The following is a 27,608-nucleotide window of genomic DNA, read 5'->3' on the forward strand; positions in this document are numbered from 1 at the left end:
CAATGTAAAGCTTTATGGTATATCTTTGCTAAGCTTATTTCGTTATGCACTCCTGCATTTTACTGTACCTTCACATGTAAATTGGCTCTTATCTGTTATGCATCTCTTTTTGAATTTTTGGTTAATCACATTTGCATTGTTTACCCTATTTAACGTTGGTGATCTGAATAAGCTCGATGTATGGGCAAAAAAGTTTCAATTGAAACTATAACGCAAATAAAATAATAATTAAAAAAATAAGTGCAAGGTGTGGTTGCTACACTGTTGAGAGCAATTCACTCACCTGTCTTACAATCTTAGAATTTGTGGCTGTATAGCCCCTGAAGAATGTCCCAGTATTTGGGGACAGAAACATGTTGGGCTGATTGCACAACCAGACAGTTTGGACCATTGGAGATTTGCACTAAGGGCGGTGTGTGGGTTTTATCATAAATGTGAATATACATGTTGTTTTCTAATTGTACGATGTATGTTGATGTATGTAATGGGTTTTATGTGGTGTTACATTTTGTGCAATACCTGTTTTAATACATGAGTTTTATAAAAAAAATTGTATTTAGAACTATGAGATTCATTTTGTCTATGATTAAATAGCAAAGAGGGTCAGAGTCTCCAGCATTTGTTGTTTGAATTTTCTGTATTTTCTCTTCTTTATATAGATACATTGCATTGTCACCCAGACATTAGAGAAAAGGGTGTTCCCGCTGCAGGAAAAACCTGTGATTTTACCCTATTTCTACCTACGTTTCTCACAAAAAGACAGTAACCAAAACAGCCAACTGTCTCCGATTAGCCACACCATTTTCAAACCAGCCATGATATCTACAGTATTTCTCTGTTTCCAGGATAATTTTGTATGAGTAGTGTATGTATGATGTGTGTGTGTTTTGGTGTTTGTAATTGGTTGATGTTACCAAAGTGATCTGCTGGCTCTCACATATCGCAAAGTGAGATTTGGCTCAGTGTTCAGGATCCCACACATTTTACTTCCAGCCCAAGTCTGCCAAAATCTACTGTAAGAGCCATAAATCTTCAAGGAAATATGGGAGAAGTTGGTGCAGATTCTTGATTATTCTGGGAGTTAGGGGGTATAAACAAAATAGATTCAACGTCTACAGAGGAAGAGGGATGAAGGTTAGGTAAAAAATGGTTTGGGTGAGTCTGGGTGGGGGTTGCAACAATGAACTGAGTCGTATGGGTTCATGGTGACTAAATTGGGCAGTCCATTAGATTCTGCAGTTACATATCTCAGTAAATTAATGCACCTACTACAGAGGTCTATCAGTAACCAGCATGTCCCAGGTTTGAATCTGCCTTCAATCTTTCTGTAGTTGATCGAAATGGTGAATTTAAAGTGGGAATTGTAATATTATATACCAGACCAGCAGAGCCAGTCACATGTCAGGCATGCCTCAGTTTGCCTTTCATAATTTAGATGTAGGCAGAGTGGAATGATTGAGGTTCATAATATTACAATGTATGGAATTCATAGTGGAACTCTGAAAAGGCTATAGTGCTGTGGACAGGTCAAGCATACTTGAGTGTGCATGAAGATTCATCCTGTGAGTTTATTTTTAATTGAGAGAGTCCATGACTGCTGGTCAATTACCTCAGAAATTCGAAATTCCAGTAAGTCGGTGGCAGCATCAGTCACATGTCAAGTAGACTCTGGCGTTCCTTAACAGAATGCCATTTTGCCAGGCGGGATTGCATATTATGAGCTCTGCACCTGGGGGAAACTCATAATGTACATCAACAATACGAGGTTGGTTCTCAAAACGTCTATTGCCACGAATAATGATATGCTCTGGTGCATCTAATCACTTCCGCCCAAAAAAGATGTGCTCTATTCATGAAGTTCCTTCAAAATCTTGCATCATAAATGCACACGTTACAATTTCTTATAGCATCTGCTTTACAGATTTTCACAATTCAAGGGGCATGTCTTCACATTTTAGTGTGCATCCCAAAGTCAGATATTGGATGCACATTACAATGTGCAGAAAACACTTGTTTTTCCTTTTGGGTGGAACAGAAGCAACTTGAACCACTGCCGTCCCTCTTACATTACCATCCTTCAAACAGGGATATGCTTCGTTTGTACATTTCTTGGCACTATTTAACTTCAAGGATTCGCTAAGATTAAATGCACCCCCAGTATCCATGTGGGTGCATGGGACGCCATGCTTACTCACAACACTAATGCATGCAAAGTGGTTGCCCAGTGCATCATTTATGCTGGAGTACAGCCCCATAGAAATATGCAGTCCACCTTTAAGTATAAGGTGACCCACCCATTTCTCAAAGTAATGCAAATTATAAAATGCATTCTACATACATGCTTTACTTTTAATTTACAATACTGTTGGTGAATTTGGCACTGTTTTATTTTAAAACCATTACAAGTCATGTCAGCTGCAAACCAAGAGTTAATTTTGGTTTCTACATTAAAGAAACGGTGAGTTGAAAGTCATTAGTCATTTAGAGAATCTGCTCGCAGGAAAGCTTCTGAGCTTCGGACCCATAAACTTAATTGTATACTTAATTTGTTTTGATGATGTGCACTCTGAAAATGGTGTGACTCCTTTAAGCCAAACCGTGTTCATCAGCATGTATGTTCATGCGGTTAAGGCAATTATGTCATCGGACTCCATGAAGGGTTCTGTCCAATCTGAACAGCCACGATGCTGCTAAAATGTAGCGATTCGGTTTTCTGATGAATACATTCGCAGAGGCTTAGTTGTAGCAGGGACAGCCAAAGAAAAGTGTCTTCTGTAAGCGTGTGGTAGAATTCGCTGCGTCCTGCACCCCTTCTTGAAAGCCAACCCCTAAAGATGTCAAAAAGAAGCAAACGCAGAGAGCACGATGATGCATCACAGTAGAGGAGAGGATAAGGGCAGGTGATGGACACATTATGACCAAACTGAATGTGTACCTTTGTATATGTCCCTAGAGACAACCCTGGGACCACAATGCCATTGTAATGGAGTGATTTCCCCAGAGCTTAATCGTTTTTGTTAAACGTGGCAATGGGGTAACAAAAAATATACATGGACATTTGGTGGTAACTTAGTTGAACAAGTTGCCACTTACAAATACGTTGGTTTCCATGTGGATGATAAATTGAGCTGGCGGTACCATTGGCAGGAAACAAAATCCAAGTGTTTAAAAGTGGCCAATACGATTAGCACCTCCATTGGACGCAACATGGTTTTTCTGTAAAAACAGTGCTGCTTTTGTACACTGCAAGGGTAAAATCAGTCCTTTTATAGGCAATTGAGATCTGGGGACACAACTTTCTAACTGACTTGAAAAAGTTTGAGGCAAGTATATTGTGCAAATTGTTGCGCTTACCTCGACATACACCTGTCAAATAGATCTTATCAGAATTTGATTTGCACAGAATTGTAAGTGACTTTAATCAGAGAACTATTATGTGTTCTGATAAGCTGTCCTCGATAATGACAATATATCTGTTAATTTTGTCTCTGCTTTACGCATAGACAATTGTTTGAAAATGGGTACAACAGGAAAAATCCTGACTATGCATAAATAGTGGAGAGTGAAGTATGAGAGTAACTCAGGGAGGCCAAGCGTATCATTTATACACTGGAATAAAAAAACCTTTAAGGATTTTAACACTGAGACTAATGTAGTCCATCTTGCAACCTTAAGCAATAGTGTTTATTTTTTTATTTTCAATACCACGTATTTTAACACCACTTTATGTTGTAGCATATCTGTGTACATTTATTCTTTCGAAATTTAATTGCTTCAAGACTTTAGAAATCTATGGTGCAAAACTTGGAATACCGCGAGAAGAAAGATGGCGCCGCCTCTGCAGCGACCATGAATTAGAAACTCTTAAACACCTGCTAGCTAGATGTGAAAGTCTCACAGATATAAGAGAAATATTTTTAAAATCATATGATAATCTTTTTAACTGTCAAGATCTATCGTTGTTATTATGGCAGGTCACAATATAAATTTAATATTCGTTTTAGTTGTTTTATTGGAAGATTGTTGACATTTTAAAAAGTTATCTAATGGAGTTTTTTTGGATACATTGTATATTACTGTGAACTGTTTTTATCTTAGATAAGAAATTGATTCTAGTATTTGTTGTAATTGTTGTGTTGTTTGTTATGTTTTTTAATGTCTTGTAGTTGTTTATATTGTATATACAAAACCATGTGGATATATGTATATTAATGCAAATAAATAAATAGATAAATAGCCAGGATCCTTCTAAAATGTATTTGATTCGGTTTTCTGATGAATACATTCACACAGGCTTAGTTGTGGTATGGACTACCAAAGAAAAGTCTCTCCTGTAAGCGTGAAGTTTAAATGGCTGCATCCTGCACCCTTTCTTGAAAGCCAAACCCTAAAGATGTCAAAAAGAAGCAAAAGCAGAGAGCACGATGATGCATCACAGTAGAGGAGAGGATAAGTGCAGGTGATGGACACATTATGACCAAACTGAATGTGTACATTTGTATATGTCCCTAGAGACAACCCTGGGACCTGAATGACATTGTTATGGAGTGATTTCCCCAGAGCTCAGGAGAATGTTTAACAAGGCAAGTCTAAACCTCTCCCTCATAGATAACCGATGGGCCTAAGTGGAAGGTAGATTCTTATAAAGCTGTGATTTGCCCTTGCTGTTGCAAGGAATGCCTCATGAGGCCCATTTCTTTTTGAACTGCCTCATCCATGTTGAAAAATTATGTAAAAGATATTTGAAAATGACTTGAGGATGTCATGAAGAACACACACAGATGCATCTGTACCCTTGACAGATGGAAGGTAAACAATATCATACGCGCTGAGGAAGTATGTAAAAGAGTTTTGATATGGAAAAGGTTGATAGCTTTGCCATGTAACATTGTGACAACCTGCTTCTTAATAAAAACGCTTCATTTAGTTTCCTGTCGTGTATATTTACTTATGCAAGAGTAAAGGTAACTTTTGAGTGTTCGAAATATTCTTGTAATAAAGGCATCTTTGGACAAAAGACCATGCATATTGTGAAAAAATACCATGTCTCTGTTTTTCAGCCTTGATTACCAATATGATCTGTCTGCTTTGATCTATAAAGCACACCAAATGACCCTCTCTATATTTACCAACTCCAAGCACGCCTGTGCTCCTGTAACTCCCTCATCTTCTCTGTTTGTAACGTAGTTTATGTTCTAATTCTCGAACATTTTATTTAAGAAAAGAGGAGGATTTAAAGTAGGAATGTAAAACAGCATCAAACGGCAACAGCTAAGCATGAGCGAGATAATTCCCACACAACTTGAAACCGTAGAATTTACATGGGTTTCGACCAGGTTGAAATATTCTGTTTTTTTCTAAGAGGTTTGCAATATGAGGTCCTACTAGTTTGGAACTCACGAGTATATGAAGACATTTTAGTATAAACGTGGGACAGGTGCAGCTCATGCTTGTTAAGAAAACAAATTGTAGGATAGTTAGATTAGAGTAGAATTAAATTAATAATAGGGCCTGAGAAGATTGGATGTTTATTTTTCATGGGGGCTGGGGAGCACAAGATTTGTGGAAGCTCGGGAGGGTTATTTGTGGGTGAGGTTCAGTGTAACCCACTTTCATGAGTGAATTGTAGGTGAAGGGGCAGAACAGAACATTCGCATTTTGTTAGTATGGGAGACGGCAATGTTAGGGAGAATTCTCAGAACTGTGCTAATTCCCTTCTACCCTAGACACCCACAATTCTTTTGCTGGACTTTAAGACTTTGTATCTCTCATATCATTTTAATGTGATTTAATTTCTGTGTTCTTTGTAACTTTGGAGTCTGACAAACTCAATAGGCATCAATTTTCTGTTGTGTCACATAGCACCTTTAGTGCAGTGGCACAGGTAAGTCTCTCAGATTTCCCAAAGGTTTAAATACCTTCTCTGGGATAAACTACTGTTTCCAAGAGCAGTGAAGTGAAATTGACTTTACTTACAAATTGTAACATTCTAGACCCAGCACACACTATCTTACCATAGGGTGCTGGAGGGGATACCTAGTATCCCCTTTGTCTAGTTTATCATGTAACAGTTTATGTTACTCTTCCTGCAATAAATGGCTGATGGCAGTGGTTTATTTGTGTGTTTTTTCCGCGGGCTGCGTTCTTAGCCATGCTAAGGCACCCATGGGTGCCCATTTCGTCAAAATGGTCCTGGTCTTCTTTTTTCACCATTTCTTGTCAGGAAGGTCCTTCTTTAGATGTACTCTGCGCGCCAAACCAGGTTTGGTCTCTTTGTTCATTTTGTCTTTGGCGGGGTCCACTAGTGAAGCCTCTGGCGCCAGTATGTACAGCAGAGGCAGGAAGTGAGGGAGGTGCATGAAACTCCCTGTGCTTAACCCCCTCGGTTACATGAATGCACCCAAAGGTGACTGGCCGGCTGGCTGTCTGACTAGGACAGCCACCCTGCTGTGTGAATGACAGCTATGCTGGAATGAATGGGAGAAACCTGCATAAAAGGTGAACCACTGGACGAAGGAATCCAAAGAACTTGGAAGAGATGCCTGCTGCAACTCCTGCCCCGTTAGTTTGCCCGGTGAAGCCCTGCTACTGTGCTGAAGCTCCGAATTTGCCTCGACTAGAGAAGCCCTGCAAGGACGACTTTTCCCCTTGAGTTGGTGGGACCAATCAACTCCAAAGTAAGCCCGTCTGGACAGCCTCTCAAAGCTTGTTGTATTTCCACTGCTGCTGCTGCTGGAACCGAAGAGACAGGGAGAGGAACACCAGATTGTGTGCATTGCTTTTAAGCCGGACCCGAGTGCTAGGAAGATCCTCTGGACTTCCCTGATGCAGGACTGACCAAGCCTGAGCCACCTCAACAGAGTGCTGGACCCCAGAAGCAAGGAAAGTCTGAAGTGGTATCCGAGAACTGCTGTGTTGCTATTTGCTGTCAGAGGCAAGGAGCTGAAACACTGAAGGATGGCTGAATTGAACTTTGCTCATTGCTGCCGCTGACCGTCCCATCTCAGAGCAGAAGTCTCGAGACGTCCACCTTCTGGTCCCCACGACTGAGGCACAGGAAGAACAGGATCTGAAGAGCTGTATAGGAACAGAAGCCAGCTGGAACCATTTCTTCTAACCAGAGGTACTGTAAAGTCTAAGATAACTTACCTCTTGTTGTGTATCCTTACTTGCTCTCAGTTGAGACCTGTCGTGGTTACCTTGCAGAGATGATAAAGCTTTGATCTTCACAAGCCTCTTTGCTTGAGGCCCTTCAAGTGTTCTATTTTCTACAAACAGTTCTAATAACATTGTACAAGACTTTTTTACCTATCTGAAAAGATGATCTTCAGCTCCCCTTGACATTATTGTGCAATTAAGATCGCATGTCCTTTTTCCCTGAGAGATTCCTCTTTACCCCGACTTTGTGCTTTGGCCTTTCCCCCATCAAAGGGCTAATTTACTCTTATATTGGAAAGTGTTAACCTGTGTTTTATTCCTCTAGTCTGTCCTTTACACATAACGCAGTATTGCTCTAAATGTACCAGTGATAAATCAATGTCCACAGTGTCCTAGCTATTTAAGTCACCTGAGGGTGTAGGAAGTGTCTGTGTGCCATCCCCATTGGGTGTCAATCTGATTTGGAGAAACTAAGAGTGTGGTTTGAAGTATATTTAAGTGTTGCATATTTTGCTCCCTTTCTGAAGAAGGCTTACATAACTGACTGTGAAATAAATTAATAATTGTTTCAAGAAACGTTGTGTACAAGTGTTTGTTTGGATATCTGTATTGTGAATCTCTGTGTCACAACATTACTGTTCACATTGACCCCTCTTGAGGTAAGCCTGGCTGCTCGACCACACTGCAACCTGTGTAGTTCAGACTTACACCAAAGGTTGGGTCCCTATTGCCGGAGGTCTAGGTTATTGTAGTGCACCCAAAAGGTACTGCATACAACCTTGCACAACAGGCAAACACTGACAAATCAACAGGCGTGTAATTGGTGGAGGAGTGGCCAAATAAGATCAGACCTGCATGTATGTTTACTAGGCAAAAGGAAAGCTAAAACAATGAGACCACACATTCATTTACTAGCTGTAGGAGCAGGCCAAAACACTCACTGAGAACCAGACATGCATTTTGCAGGAGGTAGAGAAGGCAAATCATTGAGAAGCTCATGTATATTTCCTCGATTGAGGAGAAATCCAAAGCACTGAGAAGTCCCCACACATTTTATAGATGGAAGAAAGTCACACAAAAAGAAAAGTATGTGCATTTACTAGGCATAGTGTAAGGCCAAAGTACTGAAAACCCAATGTGCATTTACTAGGGATAGTACAAGGCCAACACACTGAGAACCGCTATTGGATTTGCTACGCATAGGGGGAAGTTCACATTACTGAGAAGCCCATTTCAATGTTGTAGGTGTAGGAGTAGGCTTAACCTTATTGAAATCGATCTGCATTTACTTGGAATAGAATATGGCCAAAGCACTTTATAGTGTAAGTTAAAACACTGAGAACACACACAAGCATCCTAGGTTTAAGAGAAGTCCAAAACACTGGGAGTCCCATGTGCATTTGATAGGCGCAGGCCAGAGCATAAAGAAACCCATGAACACTTACTGGGGTTAGGAGGAAGCCATAGTAATTAGAAACCCATATGTGTAGGAGGAGGAGAAGACCAAGCACTGTGAAGCACATGTGCATTTCTGAGACAGAGGAAGGCCAACTCAATGAGAACCACACTTAAAACCGGTCAGATAGCACAGTGATTAGAGCGCTTGCTTTGTCATCTGTGCAGAGCCTGCTGTTGCAGGTTCGAATCCCGGCAGGGCCAACCTCAGCCTTACATCCTTCCGAGGTCAATAAATGAGTATCACAAACCGTGGGTAATAATAAGCAGTGTTCAGATGCCTGCGAATTTGTAGCGCTATATGAATACAAAATTATTATTAAATATACATTTATTGTGCATAGTGTATGGCCGGTACACTACTCTCCATGCATGTACTATGTATTGGGGAAGGTAAAAGCATGGACAACCCATATGCATGCACAATGCGTACTACAAGGGCAAATTCACGATAACCCATGTACATCTTGTAGGATTAAAACAGGCCAAATCACTGGGTACCCCATGTATGTTTTTTATGGTAGAGGAGAAAGCAATGCATTGAGAACCTCATGCACATGTACTAGACTTAGGTAAAGTCCCAAGCACTGAGAACCCACATTAATTTATTGAATGTAGGAGAAAGCAAAAGCTATGTGAAACCAGCACACATTTTGCAAGAGGAGGAGAATGCCAAAGCACTGAGATCCCCATGTGGACTTTGTAGGTGGAGAAGAACACAAACCACTGAGAACACCATGTGCATTTACTTAGTGGATCAGACTTCTAAAGTATTGATAACTGCATGTGCATTTTTAGTGGTGGGGGGGTGGTCAAAGCACTAAGAATACCTAGGCAGAAAAGAAATCGAAACGAATGAGAACCATATCTGCATTTGCCAAGCATAGGTGGATACCAAAGCACAGATACACATACAGTTACAAGGTACAATAAACACACTGATAATCCCATGTTCATGTACAGTGTGTAGGAGTAGGCCAGAGACCCCCATGTGCATTTACTAGGTGTACATAACCGCCAAAACAGCAACACACCCATATGCATTTAGTAGGAGTTATGGCAGAATTACATTTTTAGGGGTTTCTTCCCTTTTAAGGGACCCCAAAAGATGGCTTTTTCCCTTTTGGCATTAAGGATATCTGGTCTATTCTATTGGTGTCTTCCTGCCTTCGTAACCCTTTTTGACTGTATGAACCAAAATACCCCCATCCTACACGAACTACATTGGCTTCCACTGCAAGCCAGGATAATGTTCAAGACTGCATGTATAATCTACTAAGCAGTCTCGAGAAGCACACCAGCTTACCTGACTCCACATATATGGTGGCATACGTGCCTTGTGCAGCAAATGAACCACAAGAGCAGGTTGAAACACCACAATTCCCTGAGATGAGGAATAAGAGCAGCTTCATGCCACCTTAACATAACCCCCTCCTGAAGCTGTTCCGGAAAAACGATTTATATGAGTTTGGGCCATATTAATATGGTAATATTGGCCCAAACTCATATAAATGTTACACAAATACAATCATATTGATATTATCCATTGGTGTGAATTTGAAGGATTAGCTTTTTAGCTAATGGTAACATAATTTGTTTTAAGTTAGAGCATTTACTTTGGTTTGCCAACCGGCTCTAAACACAAGATGGCAATGGTTGGCACAATAAGGTCTTAAATATGGTGCCTACCACAAGATGGTGGCTGAAGATACATTATACGTGAGCACATGGTGTTCGGTATTACATAATGTTAATCTACCTGGAATTGTCCTTGTATCTAAAGGAGAGCATTTGTGTTATTTTGAATTACACATTAACACATTATGATCTGTAACATATTTATATGAACACCCTGCAAGAGGGATATATTACATGGCCACGTTAGTGGCCATGTAGTTATGGTTAAGTTGCTGTTTCCATAGGAAGAGCACTTTCTGGGCGGCTTATAACTTCACTCTTCCTGGACGGATCCTCACCAAACTCTGCAAAAAAAGTATTTGGGTCACTATGAATTTTTTTGCAGTTTGGTGAGGATTCGTCCAGGAGGGGCAAAGTTATAGGGGGGGTCCCAAAACTTTTTTTTTCCCAAAGACTGAATGGGCAAAAAATGTTGCTCGCGTCTACAGCCCAAACCGCTGGACGGATTTTCACCAAATTTGGACCAGGAGCAGCGGCTTGGTCCCGAAAGCGTGCTTTTGCAAATTTGGTGAAAATCCGTCCAGTAGTTTTTTTTTAAAATGACCAAAAAGTAGGTAAAAACAAATTAGTGATATCTGTGTTCGGTCCGCGAACACACTTCCCTGTTCACTACGCGGACAGTGTCCTGATTGGCCAATCGGCTTGCGTGATGTTTGCGGACATGCAACGTGTTCGCTGATTGGATGGCGTGGAGCGTGAAGCACGTCAGATTTTCGGTAGCGCCCGCCATCTAGGATTCGCCGACAGCGCGGTGAAACTTTGTTCAAAATTTGTATTTAGTAGAGTGTGCTGGTGTGTAGGAGTGTTTGGGGAGGGTGGGAGTTTATGAGATAGGATGAAAGTTGTGTTTTTTATGTGTTAGACGTTCTTTTTGTGTTCGATTTGTCTGCGGACATCACGGGTGTTTTGAAATGTTCTAAAAAACTGAATGGGGGGTGTTCTGAGGACTCAATATGTGTCCGTTTTGTTCGCAAGCAAAGTGAAACTGTTCTAAGAACACTCACAGTGTCCTGAAATGTTCGCAAATAAACAACATGGGGGTGTGCTGAGGACGCTGTCCGTATTGTTCGTTCTCAAGTTGAATATGTTCTAAGAAGACTCGCGGTGTCCTGAAATGTTCGCAAATACACAAAATGGGGGTGTTCTGAAGAAGTTGTCGAACACTTGCTGTGTCCTGAAATGTTCGGAAATATGAATGGGGGTTGTGGCTGACACGTTCAATGTGTTCTAAGAACACTCGCGGTGTCCTGAAATGTTCGCAAATAAACAAAATGGGGGTGTCCTGAGGACGCTCTCCGTATTGTTCTCTGTCAAGTTGAATGTGTTCTAAGAACACTTGCGGTGTTCTGAAATGTTCGCAAATAAACAAGATGATGGTGTTCTGAAGACGCTTCTAAGAACACTCGCGGTGTCCAGGGAATGTTCGTAGGGGGTGTCCTGAAGACGCTGTCCGTATTGCTCTCTATCAAGTTGAATGTGTTCTAAGAACACTTGCGGTGTCCTGAAATGTTCGCAAATAAACAAAATGGGGGTGTTCTGAAGACGTTTCTAAGAACACTCCCGGTGTCCTGGATGTTCGTAGGGGGTGTCCTGAAGGCGTAGTCCGTATTGTTCGCTGGCAAGTTGAATGTGTTCTAAGAACACTCGCAGTGTCCTGAAATGTTCGCAAATAAACAAAATGGGGGTGTCCTGAGGACGCTGTCCGTATTGTTCTCTGTCAAGCTGAATGTGTTCTTAGAACACTCATGGTGTCCTGAAATGTTCGCAAATAAACGAAATGGGGGTGTTCTGAGGACACTGTCCGTATTGTTTGTTGTCAAGTTGAATGTGTACTAAGAACACTCGCGGTGTCCTGAAATGTTCGCAAATAAACAAGATGGTGGTGTTCTGAAGACGCTTCTAAGAACACTCGCGGTGTCCGGGGAATGTTCGTATGGGGTGTCCTGAGGACGCTGTACGTATTGTTCTCTGTCAAGTTGAATGTGCTCTAGGAACACTCGTGGTGTCCTGATATGTTTGCAAATGAACAAAATGGGGATGTTCTGAAGACGTTTCTAAGAACACTTGCGGTGTCCTGGAATGTTCGTAGGGGGTGTCCTGAAGGCATAGTCCGTATTGTTCACTGGCAAGTTGAATGTGTTCTAAGAACACTCGCAGTGTCCTGAAATGTTCGCAAATAAACAAAATGGGGGTGTCCTGAGGACACTGTCCGTATTGTTCGTTGTCAAGTTGAAAGTGTTCTAAGAACTATTGCATTGTTCTGAAATGTTCGTAGGGGGTGTCCTGAAAACGTTGTCCGTATTGTTCACTGTCAAGTTGAAAGTGTTCCAAGAACACTCATAATGTCCGCGGACATTAAAAGTTTCCATAGACCGTAGTTGAAATGTTTGACTCTATGGATGTGATATGCTGCGGTGGTTGTTGCCAGGGCATAGAATCTTGGGTGCATGGCCATTTGGCTATGCACCCAAGACTGTATGCCCTGGCAACAACCACCGCAGCATATCACATTCATATTTGCTTATAACTTTGGGTGAAAAACACATGTATAAGGAACAAAGGTATTAGATACTATGGATGCGATATGCTGCTATGGTTCTCCTTGTTATTGTATACTTACTGTTTGGTCTAGTAACCGGAGTACATGTATTTCTTGTTAATTTCTGTGATAAAAGAAAATAGCATGTTAGTATTAGTATTTTGTAATGACTTATTACATTGTATAATCAACATACTTTTTTTTTTTTTTTCTTGGACCCTCATATTTAGTAGATTACAAATCAGAGTACTGTGCAATTTGCTCAGTTTCTGTAATTGTTGCTAAAATCATTGGGTCTGTGGGAGAAAAAAAAAATCCATGTTGGATTAAAAAAAAATACTTTTTCGGTTATGCTATGCTTGTTGGATTTTTTGGGAGCAGTAACATATTATGTATTTGTTTTGATATTATAACATTTTGGAGCAGTTAGATACCAATTGGCGTATTCTGTCTATTTTTTTGAGATATTTTAGTGGTATTGATTTATCTATTTGGATATTGTTAAATTTTGGGACAGTTAGATAGCAATTGGCGTATTCTAACTGTCTATTTTTTGGTCGAATTTAGTGGTATTCATTTATCTGATTAGTTGTTGTAGAATCTTTGAGCAGTTAGATAGCTTTTGGAGTATTCTAAAAGTTTATATTTTTTAACACAAGTTTACTTAGGGTTTAAATACAGTTTAGTTATCAAATTTTGGTTTTAAGAACATCAAATAAGCGTTTGTAAGATTTCCTGGTAATCTCTGCTTTAGAGTAATGGTACTATCATTACATTCAAACCATCCACATTTCTTTTTTATATATGCAGTGTAGTGCCCTGAATTGGTTGTGGCTCCTGCGTGGTAGATTATACCTATTGTTGTGAAGGTTTTCATACCAAGTGATATTTGACCATGTGTGAATCCAGTCAGCTTGCAGAGTAACGGTACTATCATTACATTCAAACCATCCACATTTCTTTTTTATATATGCAGTGTAGTGCCCTGAATTGGTTGTGGCTCCTGTGTGGTAGATTATACCTATTGTTGTGAAGGTTTTCATACCAAGTGATATTTGACCATGTGTGAATCCAGTCAGCTTGCAGTTGTTTTTGGTACCATCCGCGTTGTAACGTAGAAGCATTAGTGTTATGTATTTACTATGTGTTTGTATTACTAACGTGGAGCGATTATCTGAATTGCAGGTAGAGCATAATCTACCATGGTTTGCATTTTGTACAAGTCGCTGAAATGGAATGGATTCACAATTTGGTATTGATATATATATGAAGCGTTCATTGGGGATTTCTTCTTGTGTCACATTGTTGCAGAGAGTGCATGTATGTTTCCACATGTATGAAATCTGAAATATTTCATTTGTAGGTATGTTTTTGTTTTCCAGTACTTGTAGTAAGTACATTAGAAATTCTTGTGGATCTTCATGTGAGTTTATAGTGAATTTCACCATTCCAGCACAGTAGTCCAATTGCTGTCTTATTCCATAAACACTATACGTGTTGTCAGGATTGTTTGCTGCATTTCTGTGAAGTACTAACATTTGCAAACACAATGGGTCTGTACTGGTTAAGTAAATGTTGTCAACAATTGGTGGTAATTGAATTAGAGAATTCATTGCTACATTTGCGTAGCAACTTACACCAACTATATTTGAGAATTTAAATGGTCCAGGTAGTTCTGTATCTAACTGCTTTTTTTGGAGTTTGTCTTCCTTCTTTAAAGAAGTACCTGGTTTACTTTCCCTAATTGATTCTTTTTTGCTTGTGGTACTTGATGAAGTATTAGTTTCTTTTACTCTCTTTGGAGGATTTGCAGTGACATCCTGTTGCATTTCTGTTTGATTTATTTTTCTTTTATAACGTTTTACTTTTTGTGGAACAGAATATGTGTTTAGGTGGGGGGTGTATAGTGAGCAAAGTCTATTGTATTCTAAAATGCAAGGAATATCAGCGTTTATTTTACTTGCATCCAAGTTGATTAGAAATAGACCGTCAAGTGTACGTAAGCGTGATAGTGCTAGATAGCTCATGCCTTCTTTAAAGACTGTGTTACCAATATCTATCATTGCTTTGTCTAGGGTAAGACCTTGTGATTTATGAATCGTGACTGCGTATGCAAGAGTTAGAGAAAATTGTTCTCTGCGTACATACATATCTTTGAAGAGAAGGAATCTAGCTGTTGAGCGTCCTTTCCTTTTTACTTCTCAAAGTTTGTCAAAGAGTATATTGACAAACTGAATTTTGTTGTCGCGTGGGTATGTTTGAAAGCCAACAACTGTAACCAGTGCTCATTAACTAGTCCTTGGTCCACATCAAGGTTACGTTTAAGCATTACTCTGCAATTTAAGGATAATTTTAATATCTTTTCTAAGCCTGCTGTGTTTGAGATTGATTTTTCTAAACTATTTAGTCTTGTTGTGGCTTGGTCACACATGGGTAGTGTCATACCATGTACATCTAGTTTGTCTGTGGCGCTAATTTCCATGATTGGTTGCATTTCTTTACTTAGCATGATTTCATTGAATTATAAACAGCTTGCAAGAGTTGGCATTAAAGCCATACAATTGACATTTTTGTGGGCTAATTGTTCCATAACATCTGTAGCACATGCATTATCGCCATAAAGTGCATTAATGTGCTGGGTTTTCAATATTGCTCCTGCTTCTTTAGAAAATATACCAACTCTGATACTTTTTAAAATGTTGGCATAAGTGAGATCTGCAGATTGCCGCATGTTTTCTGTTAATTCTCTGTATTGGAAATGTTGCCAAAGGTTGACATTTCTAATGCTGCCAACAGTTTTACGGCAGAGTTTGTGTCATAATGTTTTAAAAATAGGCTCACCTTGTACTGGTGTTAATTGAAGCAGATCTCCAAAAACAAAAATGTGTTTTCCTGCAAAGAGCTCTTCATAGTCTGTTTTGAGTACTTCTTGTAATCTGTGGTGAATTAAAGCTAACATCAGGTTGGAGACCATGCTCACTTCATCTATTAGTAGCATTTTCATTTGTTTCAATACTCTGCGTAATTCCATTGCAGCTTCTGCAGAAAGTTTGTAATAGTCTAATTTGTTCTGGTGTTCTACTGGTAATAGTAGTAATCGGTGTAATGTAACACCACCTATGTTGTAGGCAGCTAAACCTGTGGGGGCAGTGACAACAGCTGAAAGTTTGTTGTTTGTCAATTGTTGAAGGAACTTACTAATGATTTTGATTAGGAATGTTTTGCCAGAACCAGCTTCACCACTGAGGTACAGTAGTATGGATTTATAATTAGGGCAGGAACATTCTTTATTTTCATGTTTTACACCATGTGCAATTTGTTTTGGTACTTCTTGAAAAATTCTACTTTGCTCATTGTTTAGTTTTGATTGTAGTATAGTTAAGTCTTCTTTATCTTCATACTGACACATGGTGTTTTCTACTTCTATCATAGCTAATTCTGCCTCATTTATTATTAGTGGTTCTCCCAGTGGTTCTTGGCTTCCTGTTACAGAACGTTGACTACTGTCATGAGTGTCCTTATCTAGTTTGGCTTGGAGTTCTTCTTCGTGTTGCTGTTCATTATGCAACATTGTTTTGTACTGTGTAAAGTTTACATCAGTTATAGTGCTTTCATTTGCTTTGAAAGCATCCTCATATGATTCATAGTTATCTAGTAATTGTTCTTCATTTCTCCATGCTTTGAAGAGTTGTAGCAGGGACATGTAATATACTTCTTTATGTTGAGGAGTCTTTAATGACAACTTTATATGATTAATTAAATGTGGTTTAGTGAGTTTAACTAAGCTGCCTTCACAGTTTGTCACTCTATACTTACCTTTTTTTTCATCAGGTTTCATATTATTTTTGTATGTGTAGTTTTGGGCTATGTGGTATAGACACATGTTTTCCAAAGTATTACTTCTGTTTGGGTAGTATCTGTCCAATAAATTGTTTTTTAAAATGTCTTGGCTGTTGGGATCATGTTTGGCTATTTGTTCTATATCTTCATATGATTTTAGAACTCTTTTTCTAGATTTAGCTGGACCAAGACTTAGCCATACTATATTTTAAGATTTACCATACAATGCAGTACCAGTTAAACTATCAGCTGCTTCATATGATCCACATTCTCTATGGGTGAGCATTTTTATGTCCAAGCTGTATAATTTCTGAGATACTGTTTTATCTGATGACAGGTCATTCCAGAGGTCTTGGAGCCCTGTCTTCTCTGCTTTAGTTAAGTATGTTGTGACATATTGTGCAACTGCAGTAGAATTGTCTGCAATGTACTGCACATCTATGTTTGCATTCCATAAGTGGGCAATGATTGCATTATAATCATTGATATATTTTTCTTCTTCTTTTCTTTTTATGTAATATGTATTTTTAGGTGACTTACCTTTAACACTATGTCTAACTGAAGAGATGAGGTTGTTCACTTGACCTGTATTTGTAACTGGTCTAGGGAAACCAAATCGGCATTTGGTGTAGTATTTCCCTTTGTTATTGTATTTGCGACAACAATATTTCCACATTTGTGTCTTTGAAATTGTAAAATTTGTGCATGAAGATCACTATTTGTGGCTTCTGATGGAATTTCAAAAGTGACATATTTTTCAATAAACTGTAAAACAGTGGCATCACTGTCTTGACCAAATTTAGGAGCATCTTTAATCCATAAAAGCATGTAGGTATGTGGTGCTCCTCTGGCTTGGTATTCTTTTCTCCAAAAGAAGTGTTGGACTTCTCCAAGGGAAGGAACAGTTTTATTACAAATAAAATGTAGCATAGCAATGAAGCGATGGTGAAAATATCTTGAAACATTAACAGGATCCAAAGAACAAAGTTCTCCAGGTGTTAGTATATCTATGTTTGTTTTGTTCTTATTTGATATGCATAGGAAATCATGTAAATCTTCCCATGTATATTCTGCACAACTTAATGTAACAAACCAAGTGGGTGGGCCAAGGTTTTTGATCATACAACGTACATCTCCATGAGGTTGAAACCAGTACTCTTTAGTACGACGCATATTTGCTAATAGATTTGTAATATTTGATTGTTAAACCTCATCCTTTTGTTGCACTTTCTCTAATAATTGTGTAGCTGTCATATTTTGAAAGTGTGATCCTGATTTTAATATGTGTGCAACTCCGTAACATAAAGTTGCTAGTTCAGTTTCAAAGAGTAGGTGGAATATGTATTCCACATTTTGTCTAAATCTGGGATCTTCAGAATACATCCGTAATGAGTGGTATTCTGAAGCTGATATTTGAATAGGTCTATCATCATACCTTCCTCCTTTGCCAGTAGGAAAGAGAAGAGGAAAAGCACGTGCTTCTATACTTTTTTCCCATATGCTGATTGGCGATCCTTTTGTTTGACGCATTTGGTAAGTTTCCAGTACATCTTCTACGGTGTCATTACAGTGCAAAGGATGAATTGTATAATGGTCTAAAGTATTTGCTATTGTAGCAGGATCTAGTAGCTCAAATTGACCAGCTTCTTGTGTTTCTTGAATTATTTCAGTTGTATCTTTCAAGTTTTCTTCAATATTAATTTCTTTGTAATATTCATTATTCTCTTTAAGATATTGGAAGGCTTGTCTAACTTCATATAAATCTACCAGCTGTTGCCATATTTTGTTGTCTTTTGTAGGTACTCCATTTACTAAGATAAATAAAGATTGCTGCATTGGACGTTGCACTCCTAGAGTATGCACATTTTCTTTTAGATCTAATGGTAAATAAACAACTTTTCCACGAATGCCTTTTAACAATTCAGAGGGAGGTAATTTTGCTGTTTTTGGTTGAAGGCGTATTATTGCTTGAAATGAGTGTACTGTTTGAATTATGATGCTCTCATATAAATAAAGTTGTTGTAGGTGTTTTGGTACTGGGTATCATTCCAAATTATTTGTGCTAGCACGTGAAGGAGTTTGGTTGTTGTCAAGTTTTGTAGTGCAGTAACTCCAAAGTATTAAGAGCTCAGTTATTTTGTATTTGTTTTCTGCTACAAGGTAGAGAGCTAATTCAAACCATTTAGAATCTTCATTGTCTTCTATTTTGTATGATAGGTCTACAGTTTTTGTGTTACTTTTATAAAAAGTTCTACGTCAACATACAAATACAGGGTTTGGTACTTCAGCTGATGTACTTTTAAATTGTAGTATTTCTTTTTTGCATGTGTTTAGCAAAAGGTTTCCATGTGTAGAATTGTTGCTTAATTGGTTTAAAGCTATTTCATTCTGTAAATGGCTTTCACTTCCAAAATATTTTTTCTGGATATAGTGAATTTCTTCAAGTACATCTTTTGCTGTACCATGTAGAAGGATGTTATTTAACTTTGCTAGTGCTAAAGCAGGACTTTTAGCATAGTACAGTTTATAGACTAGATTTCTTATAGTTGAATGATGTGTTGATATCCTTTTGATATCATGGAAAGTGGCTTTACAAGTAGGTCCTGTAATGCAGGCCAATGAATGTCCTTGTAGTCCTGTGTATTTGCGCACTGGACAGGTATCCATATTCCGCAGTAATTTAATTTTGATTTTGTCTTTGCTTTTTACATATTTATTGAGGAATTGGCGTAAAGATTTGAAACATCTTTTGGGAATGTTACATATTGACGTGCATGGCCATTTGTACACTAGACGTTCTGATTCAGGTGAATGGAGGGGTAATTCTAAGTTTTCATGCCATATTTTTGTAAGGAGTACTTCTTGTTCCATTATGGTATTATTCACTTTTTCATAACCTCGACCACTGCTATGTATGGCAATTGTATTTGTTTGCTTTTGTTTGTACGCTTCTTCATTAAAATATGGTTCTGTGCTCGTAGTGTGATTCCATTCACCTCCGCAGATATTTAAGAAGTTCTTTCTGTTGACATTTCGCTTATTGAGAAGTCTTTTTTGTAATGTAGTTATTAGTTTTGTTAGTGGTTTCATTTTGTTTAACAGTAAAATAAATAACTTTCTTTTGAGAAGAATTGCACTGTCCATCAACGCTTCTAAGATTAATTTCCTATGATAGGTTTTAAGCATTGAACTTGATTTTTCTCCTGTTTTTATAAGATTTTGAAGGACTTTGTGACAGTACATTTTGGCTAAAATACTTTTCTTGGTATGCTTACTTTGCACTATATTAAAATTTGAAGAAGTCGTTTTATCTGTAGTGATAGCTGATTTTCTGTTAATTGTTTTTTGGTTTGTTTTACATTTCGATAGAGGAGGCAAAATTTTTGTACTTGAAACTTCTTGTGTTTCACTAAATGACTGTATTAGCAGTTTTGTTTCAACTTTATTTTACAAATTCTGCTAGAGATGGATGCTTATGTTGGACACTTTTATTTTCATGTGTTCTACTTTTGCGTTGCTTTCTACGGACTTGACTTTTGGAAGGCATTCTTTCGAGTCTGTTGAAAAAAATAAAGAAGGTATGGGTTGGGGTGTTCTGCAATGTATGTGTGGTGTGTGCATGAGTGTTTGAGTAAGATGATAAAGATGTATGTAATGGTGTGTGATTGTGCATTGGGAACTACAACTACTAGGGATGGGTATGATTAAATTAATGTGTTACTAAACTGGGGTTCAGAGGACAGAAAAAAGTAAGCTAGTGGTGTGGAGAAGTATACATAGTATATCTAATGCTATACAATTAAAACAGTTGTTTGTTCTATAACACGAAATTCTAGCGGTTGAGTTTGGTAATTTGTGTGTCAAAAATAGGAATTTGTGGGCCATTCTGGCTGTAAATTGCTGTTTAAGACATGGGGATTTTTGGACAGAATGGTGCACAATCTCTATTAATAGGCACAGAAATAGCTTGTATTAACGTTATAGTATGTTTGAGTAATAATACAAATATTATGGTGATATTCTACTTACTTTTTTTCTTAAATTAACAGGTAACTTCTTAGTTTTTCTTTCTTCTTCGAATTCGGCTGCTTCTTTTCAGGAAACTGGTCTTCACTGCAATTGTAAAAGCTTCAAATTAGTAACTTTGTTTGTATATAGCGCTGTTTTTAATTTAGATATTGATTTTTTTTATTGAAATCCTCAGTGCCTTCTTTAAAACCATTAAACTAATTTATTTACATAAGATACATTGCATCAGTTCAGTACATATGATATGTTCTTAATGAACAAATTGTATTGAATGACTAACTGTAGCAAAAAAAATATCTTTACTATGTCTTGTGAAATTTATAATATACCAGTGAATACCACTATTTCTGTACCACTTCCTTTCCTCTCCCGCTGTCCCCCCTCCTCTGTCCTCGGCTACCTTGCCTCTACCCTCCCTCCCTGCCCCCTCTCGTGCTCCATCTTCACCTCCTTCTTCTACACCTCCGCAGGGTGTACCTCTGATCTGTACCCCTCCCCGGAAGTCCTTCAAGGCTGGCAACCTTCTCCACATTGCCACTCTTAACTCTCGCTCTGCCATCAAGCATTCCTCTGATATCTGTCTCCTTCTTGAGGAACGGGACCTTGACGTCCTCGGTCTCACTGAGACATGGTTCACAGGCAGCTCTGTCACCAGCTTTGACACACTCCTACCTGACGGTTACAAGATATTCTCTGTGCCCAGGCCCAACCGTGCAGGGGGGGTGTTGCCCTTATCTTCCCTGAGTGGATTGCTGCCACTGTCACTCCTAGGCAGACCTACTCCTCTTTTGAATGTCTTGTCTGCCGACTCTCTCTCTCTCCTAGCCATTCCCTTACCGTGGCTACTATCGGCCACCTGGTCAAATTTACTCCTTCCTCTTTGAGTGGGCTGACCTCTCCTCCTCACTCCTGTCCTCAACCACTCAAATCCTCTTTCTTGGTGACTTCAACATCCACCTTGATGCCTCCTGTCCCCCCACTGGACTCTTTCGTGACCTCTGCTGCTCTCTCTCACTCTCTATTCTCCCGTCTGGGCCTACTCATTCTGCAGGGCACACTCTTGATGCTCTGATCTCTTCTGACCTTCCCCTCTCTGTCCCTCTCTCCACTCCTCTCTCCTGGAGTGATCACTTTCTCCTAACCTCCCACCTCACCCTCCCTACCCCACAGGCAAAGCCACCTTCATCATTGCCATCCACCTTCTCGGTCATCCGACCCATGAAGCGCGTGTCAGTTGAGGCTTTCGCTGCCACCTTCTCGCCTCCCCCTCCCCCTTCGGCTGACTCCAACCCTGACACATCCCTCTGCATGCGCCACTCTGCTATATCTGATACTCTTGATATCCTTGCCCCTGTCATGAGAATCCACCTGAAGCCCAAAGCCAAATGTAACTCCTGGTATGACTCGGATCTCGCCACCCTAAAACGCAAGTGCAGGGTGGCTGAGAGGAATTGGCGTGCTTCATGTTCATCCTCTGATAAACTGGCCTGCCGCCTGCTCCAAAGGCAATACCGTCTCTCCGTTCTCACCAAAAAGAGAGCCCTTATCCAAGCCCGCATCTCTGCGGCATCCAACAACTCGGCTGAACTCTTTAAAATCTGCAAGGAGCTTGCCAACCCTTCTGCAGTCTCTACCTCTCCTATGCCCTCCCAGGCCCTCTGCACTGCACTGGCCTCTCACTTCATCTCAAAAACTCAGGACATCCTGTCCTCACTCTCCTCCTATCACCTCCCTCCCTCTCTTCCCGGCTCCTCCTCTGGCCCTTCTGCAGCCACCCCTCCTCCCTCCTTCTCTGCCTTTCCACTTTTTTCTGCTGACGAGGTTTCCAAACAAGTCCGATCTATGAAAGTCTCGTCTAAACAGGTTCACCCCTGTTCCTCCAAAACTATCAAGGACCACATCGACTCCCTGGCTCCTGCCCTGGCTGACTTTTGCAACCACTCCTTCGCCTCTGGAGTCTTCCCATCCCCCCTCAAGCACTCCCTTGTGCACCCTCTTCTTAAGAAACCCTCTTCCGACCCCTCCTGCCCGGCGAACTATCGCCCAATCTCCATCACTCCCTTCCTGGGCAAGCTCCTGGAGAAACTGGCCATCTCCCAGCTTAACCTCCATGCTGAAACTGTTGGTAGTCTCCATGACCATCAATCTGGCTTCAGAGCTGCCAGAAGCACGGAACTGCTCTCCTGAACATCCGTGAGGACCTGCTCTTGAACCTCGACTCCAACACTCCGTGTGTTCTCATTCTGCTCGATCTCTCTTCTGCCTTTGACACTGTCAACCATGCCATCCTGCTCAACCATCTCCGTGATAACCTGGGTATCACTGGTCAGGCTCTGGCGTGGCTGACGTCTTTCCTTTCCAATCGACCCTCCCAGGTCCAACTTGGGTCCTTCCTCTCTGACCTCTTTTTCTCCACCTGTGGTGTTCCCCAGGGATCTAATCTCTCTCCCTGGCTGTTCAACCAGTATCTGGCACTCTTTGCCCACTGCATCGCCGCTCTCTGCCCCTACTTTCAGTGCTATGCGGACGACACCCAGCTAATTTTCAGGCTACCCTCGGCCTCCTCCTCTCCTTCCCTCATCTCTGACTGTCTGTCTGCCATCCAGGAATGGTGTGCCGCCAATGACCTCTGCCTTAATGCCAGTAAGACTGAGATTCTACTAATCGGCACACCCACTCCCTCCTTCCCTGTAGCTCTCTGGCCAGCCTCGCTTGGCCCTCCTCCTGCTCCTACCTGCAAGGCAAAAAACCTCGGGGTCATCTTCGACTCCACACTCTCCTTCTCTCCTCATATATCTGACGTCTCTAAGAAGTCACACTACCAGCTGCACCTCCTCAGAGGTATTCTTCCCTTCCTCTCCTTCCCCCAGAAGCTCACTGTCTCCCGAGCCCTGGTTCTCTCTAAGCTGGACTACTGCAACAGCCTCTATCTTAATCTGCCTGCCTCCACTCTCTGCCCTCTGCAACTCATCCAGAACAGAACTGCGAGACTTGTCCTTGGCCTCAAGCCCAGGGACCGTATCTCTCCAGGACTGAAATCTCTACACTGGCTCCCAGTGGCTGCGAGGATTAAGTTCAAAACCCTCTGCATTGTTCACAAGGCCTTCTGGGGCCTGTGGCCTAAATACCTTCAACTCTCTCTTCCTAAATATCTTCCTTCCCGAACCCTTCGCTCATCCATCTCCAACTCCCTCAGGGTCAGCCGCTTCTCGAAGCAACGAGCTGGGAGTAGATCTCTCACCGTGGCAGGGGCCTCCCTCTGGAACATCCTTCCTGCCTCCCTGAAACTTGAGGAGAACCATCTCTGGTTCCGTAAGCACCTCAAAACCTTCCTCTTTGCTTCTGCTTTCTCTCTCCCTCTCCCCTGCTAAATTCTCGACTGAATCTGCACTGAATCTGCAACTGGGCCACTCTCACTGACCTCAGTCCTGGGCCTAGCCACTCTCCTCTTGAACTGCCTCCCTGGCAACCCCTGCACTGAGGGACTGTCTCTGTATCCCTACAGCCCCCCTTTCCCAGCACTTGTCTGCACTTACCTTGCACTTGCCACCAGCTGGCCCTATTTATTTACTTTATTCTACTTACTTGTACTGCACTTCCCCCCTCCCCTCCCCTTCCCCTTGCACTTTTTCCTTCCCCCTACCTCTGCACTTGCGCGGTCTGAATGACACCTGGCCTAGTAGGATCGTTGTCTGTCCTCCCCTTGGTCCCCCCTCCCTGCCTCGTCGCGCCTTGAAACACTTGTGTATAGGCGCGTTACAAATGCCATATCATATCATAAGCTGTTCTAGGTAATAGCGCCTCAATGTCATGTCTAAATTAAAGTAATTAAGTAAATAAATAAATTTAAAAAAAAAAATGAAATATTATAAGTATTTTTTTTAAGATTTAAACATAGATTGTGCTTGTATGCAATTGTGTTTGAATATATGTAGTCTATATATTTAATTTAAAAAATGTTAGTTTAGCATGATTTGAGTGTGTGTGTGTATAAAGAAAGTAAATAGTATAAAGGTTTATAAGTGATAGTTGATTTTAGGACATTGAAAAAAATACAGTAAATTCATTTTACAGATTACACAAGCTAAAAGTCTGTTTGAAAATGTGTTCATCTACTGTACAGAAAATATGCATACCTGAAGTTTGTGTTCATGCATATGGATATGCATGGAGCTGCAAGTAGAAATCTTGGAGACTTGTACAGTATTTCTGGTAGATGGTGCTTGCCAATGATATGACACGTGTACTCAGAGAGATTCACAGTACCTTTGCAGTGCTGATCTATGATGAGGCAGTTAGATGTAGAGGTCTTGAATGTGATTGGTGCATGGTCATGTGATTTCCTAGCTACATCCAATGAGGGAATGGCAGAGAGAGTGAAGTGGAAATGGTAGAAGGCCTGTTCATGTTATGATATGTCTGCGGACATGGCGGTAGTTCGCAGACATGGGAATTACATCCGGGGATTTTTGGGTTCAGAAGTCATGCATATGAGAATGAGTACTAAAAGGGATTGGTCAGGAAAGTTTAGTGGGTGTGTTGTGCCTGAAGAGAGTTTCTCAAATACTGTTTTTGCTGGGAGAACAACAGATAGCTATGTCTGTGTATTTTAGGAAAAAAGATTGTATGGATTTTGGGAGGTTCATGGATATATTGGTTGAAGGTGCATGCAGAAAGCTGTGGAGTAGCTGTAGATCTTGGATTCCCACATGTGGAAGTACACTGGCATGGAGTACGTGGAATGAAGTGGTTGGACTGGCTACCTCTCTGTGCTACTTTGGAGACAGAGCAACATCCAGACATAATTGTAATTCATTGTGGAGGTAACAGTTTAGGACATGTGACTGGAATTTTTTTGCAATTTGCTATGAAAGAAGGTCTTGGGAAGGTTATGGGCATGTTTCCTAATTCTCAAGTGATATTTTCACGGATTGCGCAGAGACAAATGTGGCTTTGTTCTTCTTCATTTGGTACACAAATGGAAAAAGCAAGACGCAATGTTAATAAAGCTGTTTGTGCCTTTCTAAAAGATTTTGGCATGTCTTCTTTTCACAATGAAAATATTCTGTTTCGTAGTACAAACATTTTTCGCAAAGATGGAGCCTTTTTTCTAAGAAATGTACAAAATGCATTGCGACCTTTTTTGGAATTACAACATCCATTTTGAAGTAGGTGTTAAGCATTTATAATTTTTGATTTACAAACAGCTCCCAAAGGCTCTTTTCAGAGCTACCACTTCCTCCCAGAGAAAATTGCAATGTTTGTGATGGGGTAGCAACCCAATTTTTTAAATGTTCGCGAACTGTCCGCGGACTTCTAAGAAATACAAAGGGACCTGCTTCATTTATTTTCACTTCTATTTTTTAACTGTGAAAGGCGGCTCTGAAAAGAGCCTTATTTTTTTTTTGATTTTTAATGTTTTGTAGGTTTTTTATACAAGACACACTAGGAGAGGAGGGGAGAGGAAGGTAAAGGAGGGGACACCAACCACAGGGATAAGAAATTGCGAGCTGAGAGAGGAAGATGTAGAGTGGGTTTTATTTGGGTAGTGAGCAGATCTTCTCGTGCTCTGAGACGACAATCTCAAAACCACTACAAAGTCGCTCCCCCTGCAGAGTACTGTGTCACAGTACATACATACAACTGTGACCCTCGAAAGGTAAGGGTCATCAGCATTCTGTATGGCCTGTGAGGCAGCTTGAGGAAGACGTTGTCTCACAGAGGGGGATCTTGTGGTGACAGGATCAGAAACAGAGGATGAAGTAGAGGGAATCAACCTGCTACGTTCTTAGCAGGGTACAACCCTGTGAATAGCCCCAGAGTGAAATGACCTCAGGTGTCGTTTCATAGTAGTGGTCCCAAAGCTGTACTTACCGTGCTTCCCGCGACTGAGTATCATTTTGCACTCATTGCAGGTAACACGGTTCGCATGAGCCTTAGGAACATTCCCATGAATGGTAAGTAACCGCCACACCCAAGACTCACGCCTAGTGTGGGTAGTAGGGTTTTCCTCTACCTCATTCTCATCATCCTCTTCTTCCTCCTCCGCATCCTCACTCCTGTTCCCCTCTTCAGGCCCTTGGGGAGGTGGTGGTGGTGGAGGGGCTGGGGGTGGTGCTGGAGCAGGTGCAGCACCAGGTGGCAGTTCAGCAGCCAGGGATGCCATCAAAGATGCGATTGAAATCTGCAGTTGGCAGCAAAATTTGCTGTGCTCTCTAGAAAAGTCAGAAACACAATAAGAATGAGCTCTAGGGCGTGGTCTTTTATAGGGGTGCTTGTGCGCAGTCCGCAGACATGCGCACTGTCCGCGGACAGATCGAACAAAAAAAAAGTTTGAAAAGTTTCAAAAGGTATGTAGAAACTCAGGATTACTATGTGGGACTTGTGCCATGGTGAGATTTTATTGAAAAATATTATGGATTAATTGAAAATGTACTTTTAATTTGTTTGGGGACCAGAACAGTGTCCGCATTCAGAACACGCAATCAGCGTGGGCGCGGTCATATGATCCGTTCGTGAACAAGTCCGCGAAGGAAGCGCATGTCCGCAGCACACCAAATGCACGGAGATTGGCTAGCGCATGCGCGTTGATGTTCTACAGACACTGTTCGGATCCTGAATGAATTAAAATTGCGTCACACGTGAAACAAACATTTCAGAACACTTTGTGTGTTCTTAGAACAGTTTAAACTTGCTAGCGAACAGTAAGGACAGATATAGTGTTCTTCAGGACATGTTCAATTTCGTTTATGCACGAACATTTCAGGACACCAATTGTGTTCTTAGAACATTTTCAACTTGCTAGCGAACAGTACAGACAGGTATAGTGTTATTTAAGACACCTCAATTTTCGTTTAATTACGAACAATTCAGGACACCGCGTGTGTTC

This window comes from Ambystoma mexicanum, chromosome 6p, assembly GCF_040938575.1.
Source record: "Ambystoma mexicanum isolate Mex_15411 chromosome 6p, UKY_AmexF1_1, whole genome shotgun sequence".
Classification (NCBI taxonomy): Eukaryota; Metazoa; Chordata; class Amphibia; order Caudata; family Ambystomatidae; genus Ambystoma; species Ambystoma mexicanum.